This window comes from Silene latifolia, chromosome 9 (genome assembly GCF_048544455.1).
Source record: "Silene latifolia isolate original U9 population chromosome 9, ASM4854445v1, whole genome shotgun sequence".
NCBI lineage: Eukaryota > Viridiplantae > Streptophyta > Magnoliopsida > Caryophyllales > Caryophyllaceae > Silene > Silene latifolia.
In genome coordinates, this window is record NC_133534.1 from 193,681,925 (window position 1) to 193,690,277 (window position 8,353).

An 8,353-nucleotide genomic window follows, 5' to 3' on the forward strand; every position below is an offset into this window, starting at 1 on the left:
AAAATCACAGTTTTTTCCTTGTTAAAAATACACTTTTTTCCGTTAAAATTACACTTTTTTTCGTTAAATATCACTTTGTTAATATCCATCTTGTTATATATATTTGCCAAATTTCGTATTTAAAATTTTCTTTTGGTATTGTGTGATTTAGGATCTATTAAAATTACTTTATCGGTTAAAATTACACTTTTTTCCGTTAAAATTACACTTTTTTCCGTTAAAATTACACTTTTTTTTTTGTTAAAATCACAGTTTTTCTTTGTTAAAAGTACACATTCTTCCGTTAAAATTACACTTTTTTCTGTTAAAATTACACTTTTTTCCTTTAAAATTACACTTGTCTTCATTAAAGTTACATTTATCTCTACTAAGGTTATCTTCTCAATGACTAAAGTTACGCTTTTGGACTAAAGTTAGAACAATTTGGAATGAAGTTACAGAAATTTGGACTAAAATTACACAAATTTGGACTAAAATTACACAATTTGGATTAAAATTACACAATTTGGACTAAAGATACACAAATTTGGACTATAGTTATACATTTGGATTAAAATTACACTTTTATGGACTAAAATTACACTTCCGTGGACTAAAATTACACTTTTGTAGACTAAATTTATACATTTGTGGATTAAAGTTACACATTTGTAGACTAAAATTACACTTTTTTTGACTAAAATTACACTTTTATGGACTAAAATTACACTCATAAAATGATAAAAGATACACACACTATCAATTTACTAAGTTACACTTTAGTGGACAATGATTGGAATTGCACAATCTAAATGACTCAAAATAAATGAATTGTGTAACTTTAGTTCTAATTGTGTAATTTTACTCTAAATTTAGTTGTAAATTGTGTATTATTAGTTCAAAATTATTCGTAAATAGTGTACTTTCAATCCAAAAATGTATTTTTAGTCCAAAATTGTATAATTTTAGTCCAAATTTAGTTGTAAATATTGTATTCAATTTAGTCGTAAACTCCATTAGTTCGTCCAAATAGTCCAAATTAGTTAGTCCATATTGTCCAAAATGTCCAAATTAGTTAGTCCATATTGTCCAAATTGTCCAAATTAATTAGTCCAAATTGTCCAAATAGTCCAAATTAGTCTGTCTAACTTTAGTCCAAGAGTGTAACTTTAGTAGAGATAAGTGTAATTTTAACAGGAAAAAGTATAATTTTATCGTTGAAATCGTAATTTTAAAGTAGAAAGGTGTAATTTTAAATGAAAAAAATGTAATTCCAACAAGAAAAAGTGTAATTTTAACAGGAAAAAGTGTAATTGTAACAGAATTGAGTGTAATTTTAACATAAAAAGTGTAATTGTAACAAAAAAAGTGTAATTGTAAGAAGAAAAAGTGTAATTGTGACAGAAAAAGTGTAATTGTAACAAGAAAAAGTGTAATTCCAACAAGAAAAAGTGTAATTGTGACAGAAAAAGTGTAATTGTAACAAGAAAAAGTGTAATTCCAACAAGAAAAAGTGTAATTCCAACAAGAAAAAGTGTAATTGTAACAGAATTGAGTGTAATTTTAACATAAAAAGTGTAATTATAACAAAAAAAGTGTAATTGTAAGAAGAAAAAGTGTAATTCCAACAAGAAAAAGTGTAATTTTAACAGGAAAAAGTGTAATTGTAACAAGAAAAAGTGTAATTCCAATAAGAAAAAGTGTAATTTTAACAGGAAAAAGTGTAATTATAACAAAAATAAGGGTAATTTTAACCAAAAAAAGTGTAATTTTAACCAAAAAAAGTGTAATTTTAACAAAAAAAAGTGAAATTTTAACTAATATTAACAAGGCGAGATTTGTAAAAAACCAAGATAAACACCAACAATATTAGATCTAAAATAAAAAATGATGTAAAACACCAACAAATTAAATACAACCGTTTACAAAACGGAATATATACCTTAAAAAAAAGGAATCCGACACAATTAACCACGGAATTCAAATTAAAACCGAATCTGAAATTAAAAAAAAAAACCCAAATAAAAACCAAGAATACTAGATCTAAAATAAAAAAAAAACGAAACAAGAACAAAACAAAAATCAAATGAATGGTAGATAATTAAAAACCGAAATAAAAGAAACCGAAATAAGAACAAAACATTGTGGTTGTATCAAACAAAAACTGAAAAGAGAAGAATCTGAAAAATTGAAAAGGGAACAAAACGTTACAAATGCTAAATAATAAATTGAAAAACCTAATGTCATAAAAACAAGAGCAATTTTAAAAATAAAAATAACCACCCAACAATAATTTAAGAAAAAACGGGTGGTTGTGTGGCTGCTAGCTTGGTGGTTGTCATAAAAAACCTAATGTCATAAAAAAACGCTGCAGATCTGAAATTAAAAAAGAGAAAGGAGAATATGGTGGTTGTGTGGCGGTGTTCAGAGGGGACTGGTGGCGCTTCTGGTGGCGTGTGGTGTTTTCAGATCTGGGAGAGAGGAGATGTAGTGTTGGTGGCCGAAAGGAGGAGTAGAAGAAGTGGTTGTGGTGTTGATTGGCGGCAATTCTGGAATGCGGTGGTGGTGGTGTGCGTGTGGTGGCTGCTATCTTGGAGGTTTAGTGGTTGCGACGGGAGGGCGCGGGTTTGGTGGACGGCAGGGGAGGAGAGGAAGGTTGTCGGGTTTGGTGGACGGCAGGGGAGGAGAGGAAGGCTGTCGGGTTTGGTGGAGGTGAGTCAGATCTGGGGGTTGTTGTTGGGGTGTGGAGGTGAGTCGGGGTCGCGGTTGTGGGGCTATGGTTGTGGGGTGAGTGGGCTGGTGGTGGGGGTCGGGTGGTTGTGGAGTGGTGGTTTTTTTTTGTTTTGTTTTTGATTGTTATTTTGGGGTTTTTTTTTAGTAATTATTTTGGGTTTTTTTTTTGAGTAATTGTTTGGTTTTGTTAGATGAGAGAAAAAGGAGAGATTGTGAGATTTAGAGAGAGGGAATGAGTTTGTGATAATGAGGGATGAATGAATTAGGGAGTAACTTAATTGCAATGAGGAGCTAATTAGATTAGATGCATTTCTAGCCCTCCATTGAGATGTAATCTCCTCCCTCCATCTCCTTCATCCAAAGGCCCATATGAAGACTTAGGGACTCAATAGATGTAAGGGACTTAGAAGAACTTTACTCTATATATATATATATATATATATATATATATATATATATATATATATATATATATATATATATATATATATATATATATATATATATATAGAGCAAAGTTCTTCTAAGTCCCTTTTTTTTTTTGAGTCCATAAGTCCCTCCCACAACCCTTGGATCATGCATGGTGGAAGGTTGAGATTGAAAGCAAAAAACACACTTAACACTAATGAATTCACTTCTCTCTCTAGTTTTAATAATACATTCACTAATTCATTATCATACACAATTAACACCATATTTTGTCTTATACTTCAAAGTTTATGAAAATTTTGTTAACATTTTTCCTGCTTCGGTTTTTTTCGTTTTTTTTTTTTTTCGAGACGAGTTTTCGACTGTTTCGTTTTTATCGTTTTTTTTTTTCGAGACAAGTTTTCGACAATTTAGGATTTTACGAGTGTAATTCTAACAACAAAAAGTGTAATTTTAAGAAATATTTTCGAGAATTTAGCGTTTTACAAGTTAACTTCAATCTTTTTCGAGTGATTTTAACGAATAATATTTTGAATTTTTGTAATTTTATCACAAGTTATTGTAATTTAGAATTTTACGAGTGTTATTTTAATGACAAAAAATGTTATTTTAGTCCAGATAAGTGTAATTTCAGTCCAATGAGATTGTTATTTTTAGTCAAGGAGAATGTAATTTTAGTCCAGAAAAGTGTAATTTTAGTCCAAAAAAGTATAATTTCAGTCCACTGAGAATGTAATTTTAGTCCATTGAGAGTCTAACATTAGTCCAATGAGAATATGAGAATATGACCAAGTCCATGGAGAGTGTAACATTAGTCCAATAGTAGTAAGTGTAATTCTAGCAGAAAAAGTGTAATTTTAGCGGAGAAAAGTGTAATTTTAACAGAAAAAGTGTAATTCTAACAACAACAAAAAATGTAATTTTAGCAGAAAAAGTGTTATTCTAGCAGAAAAAAGTGTAATTCTAACAGATAAAAGTGTAATTCTAACAACAAAAAGTGTAATTTTAGCCGAAAAAAGTGTTATTCTAGCAAAAAAAAGTATAATTTTAACAGAAAAAAGTGTAATTTTAATGAAGAAAAGTGTAATTTCAACAAAAAAAAGTGTAATTCTAACAGAAAAAAGTGTAATTCTAACAACAAAAAGTGTAATTTTAGCCGAAAAAAGTGTTATTCTAGCAAAAAAAAGTATAATTTTAACAGAAAAAAGTGTAATTTTAATGAAGAAAAGTGTAATTTTAAGAGAAAAAAGAGTAATTCTAACAGAAAAAAGTGTAATTCTAACAACAAAAAGTGTAATTCTAGCCGAAAAAAGAGTAATTCTAGGAGAAAAAATGCACATCTAAGATGAAAATCAACAAATAACCTTAGATCTATTTATTAGATCTAAGACTAAAATAAAACGATCTAAAATTATATGAGATGTACTTAGTAAATACAAGACTAAAATAAAAAAATTCACAAAATAAAACGAGATCTAAAATATTTACTGAAGTAAACAAAATAAATATAACTAATGTCATAATTTTTCGTGTACACTTGTAGATCTAGGTTTCCAAAATTATATTATTCATAAATTAACCAAAATTTTTAAAAATAACCACCAAATCTGAAGAAAATGAAAAACATAAAAAAGAAATCTGAAATTTTTTTTAAAAGAAGAAACAAAATCTGAAAACGAATTTTTTTAAATATACATAAAAACGAGATCTGAAAAAAATAGATAACATAATGAATATAAACAAGACGGGATTTGAAAAAAAAAAAGATATTTGAAATACGAAATATATAGAAGACAATATTTAAAACAAAGAAAATCTAAAAAAAAAAAAAAAAAAAAAAAAAAAAAGGCGAAACTAGATCTAAAAAAAGCAAAAAGACCCACAACCCCACAATCAATCTCTCGACAACAACCCACCAACAAAAACCGCCATTATTAAAATAGATCTGAAATCTTAATTAAAAAAAAAAAAAAAAAAAAAAACCAACTGTAAAAACGACGACCACCACACCTAGCCACCATTACCACACGACCACCACACCTATTCACCATTACCACACAACCACCACTATGAGACAACAACCGCGAAACACGGGGTGGTTTTAGATCTGAAAAAAAAAAAAAAAAATATAAGAAGCGGCGACAAATGAACAGGCGGCAGAGGAGGAGAGGAGGAGGTGGCCGTCGGGTTCGAGTAGTGGTTGTGGGTCAATTGAAATTTGGTGGTGTTGTTGCCGAGGATGTTGTTGTTGTTGGTTATTGATGGCGGTGTTGGAGGTGAGAGGGGAAAAGGAGAAGGGGTTGTTGGTGGATGTCGTTGGTGGTGGAAGCCGGGTAGAAGGGAGGTCGGGTGTGGTGTGGCGTGGTGGCTGTTGGGTCGGTGATGGCGACGAGTGGTGGAGAGGACGCGGTGGTGGTGATGCGGGTTGTTCGGCGGACGAGGGGTGTATGGTGGGTGATTTATTTGAATAGTGGGGAGGTGATTTATTGGGGTTTTTTGTGTGGTTTCTGAAATGAGAGGAATTAGAGGAATGAGAGAGTTTTGGAATAGAGAGAGATTGTGGTTGTGAGAAATGAGAGAAATCAGAGAAAGGGTGGTTAATTAGGATGAGTGGTTAATTAGTGTGGGTAGAGAGAGAGACCATAAATTAGCTAATTAATCATCTTTTTAGCTTTTCATCTCAACCATCCATCTTGCCCATCCAATGGCTTGGATGAGAACTCATGGACTCAAATGTAAGAGGAGGACTCAAATGATCTTTACTCTATATATATATATATATATATATATATATATATATATATATATATATATATATATATATATATATATATATATATATATGTATATGTATGTATTAAATTTAGATAACGACAAATAAACAAGTGGAAAGTACCGTCACCCAATCATTATACATGAACACCGAGAAATCCTTTAAGTGACATTACCCAATCATGTGTACTTGACACAACCAGTCGTAAACTTATGACCACAACGATATACTATAATCACCGTGTAAAATGGTACGTCCAACAATTCAATTAAACACTCATGTTGAAAAGTAATGAGGACTATATTGACCTTGTATGAACGACACTTGAAGCACAAGGACATGATTATTAACATGCCAAGGAAACTCATTGCTAATAAAAATATATATGCATAGCTACCATCACATATTTTAACGAAACAAATGATAGCAGGGACACTCGATCGAGTTAATAACCAGCTCGATCGAGTTGATTCTACTCGATCGAGTTCAACAGCTAGTCGATTGAGTATGTCGAGTCCAGTAAGCATTCTAAAATTCCATACACAGTTACTCGACCGAATTAGGGGTAATCGGTCGAGTAGCTACGGGTCAAAATACTTCAAGAAACCTTTGCCATTCAAAAAAAACATAACCATCGCCGAACTTTGCGTCTCCGACACTATCCACCTGCATAACAAGTTCCAAAATCCAACAAAATACGGCCTTATGGCCAAGTACAAACCAAAGTATATCCAAGTGCCAACCAAAACAAGTACCAACTAACTAAAAATCCATGGAAACGAATATAAAACATCAAGAAACAACATCACTCTAAACCCGGCTCCTCTATCTCCTCATCTCCGCCTCCTCCTCCGGATGTGCCGGCTCCAGCTATACCCTCGCCTGTGGTATCTCCTGTACTCGAGTCTCCTCCCACTCGCCATGGCGCCAAGCAACTGAAAGGATAACTCCTAGGCTCCCCCCATGTAGTCGGATCTACTCCAAAGGAGTGGAAGACTCCATTATCATGTCAGACACCCCTCCACCACACTGGTTGGGCCGAGTTAGTCCCAATTCCCTACACATACGCCATCTCGTGAAGGTTCTGGAGCGTCAACGTGGCGGATACCCTCTCTGTGAGCTCACTCACCTGCATCGCGGGACTAAAGGAAGATGGGTAACTCGGGTACTGGTACTGTGGAGGCACGGGCTGCACAGGTTGAGTCTCACCAACCCTTTCTCTCACCCTTTTAGGACCTCTCCCCACTCTAGGTTGCTGATCCTCAGGTCTAGTCCGGTCCCCCTTGGTTGGCTCTGGCATCACCTCAAAAAGATAATCATCTATGAGGTAGTACTGCCGAGTAGGAGCAGCCTCCTCGTCATCGGAGTCCGATGCAACCACCGCCACTGTCAAAGGCTCAGTCATAGGGAGGTGCTCAGGGTCAGGTAGCTTCATCCAACTCATACCCCACACTCTCCAAGCTAACCCACCACCCTCCAAAGTCCTCAACCATTTCTGGTCGATGAAGTAATCTCGGTCCAAAGTGGGCACAGTTGGGACCATAGGTGTGAGGGCCGAAGAGGCCTCAAAGGTAGTCAGCCGCTCAGCTAACCGTGTGGCAATGGCACCACAACTCAAGTACCGGGTCGAAGAGGTGTCCATCAAGGCCAAGCTAGCACAAACGATGGTCGGGGCACTCAGTCGGGATGTCTCTAAGAAATCCCTTCTCAGGTCGAGCAAGGCCAAGGTGAGAAGCAAACCGGTCCATGGACAAAAGAAACTGTTGTTCATAAGACGAAACTGTACGGTCTTAGCTGCCGCATCATAAGAAAAGGAGCTCATAAACTCCAAAGTTAATAAAGGGTAAGAGTGTTTCCTAAGACGATACAACCCCGCCAAACCCAATATCTCAAAGATATGCCCCACGTCTGTCTCTATTTTCAGGTCCTCAAGGATGGTAGTGTCTATACATCGAGTAGGTTTCATCCGGCGCTTCTGCAACTCAACAAAGGCATCCCTTTGCTCAAAGTTAGCAAAGACAATGGTAGGGTACTAGGGAACCGGTGGAACAGTGGGTCCCTGACTCCCCTCTTCCACCTCGGGCTCAGAGGCCCTTGCTCTCTTACTCTGACGGGTCGCAGCGGCGACTCTTGGCATCTGTTTTAACATGTTTTTAGGCACACGGAATGGATACTTACTTGAACAAAATTGAACTTTTCAAAGTATACTCATGGGTAGATAAACAACAATTTAAAGTAGTTTTCAAAAGACAACCAACAATTTCCAAAAACATGTTACTCCCATATCTCACAAAAGACGGTCTCACGGCTTTCAAAACACAGAATTTTAACAATAACCAGAAAAATTGGGGCCTTAATCCCTCAAAAATAGTTTCACAAAAGATACTTATCATAAGGATTTGGGGCGAAATTCAGTTTGGGGCACTTTTAAGACGGAGT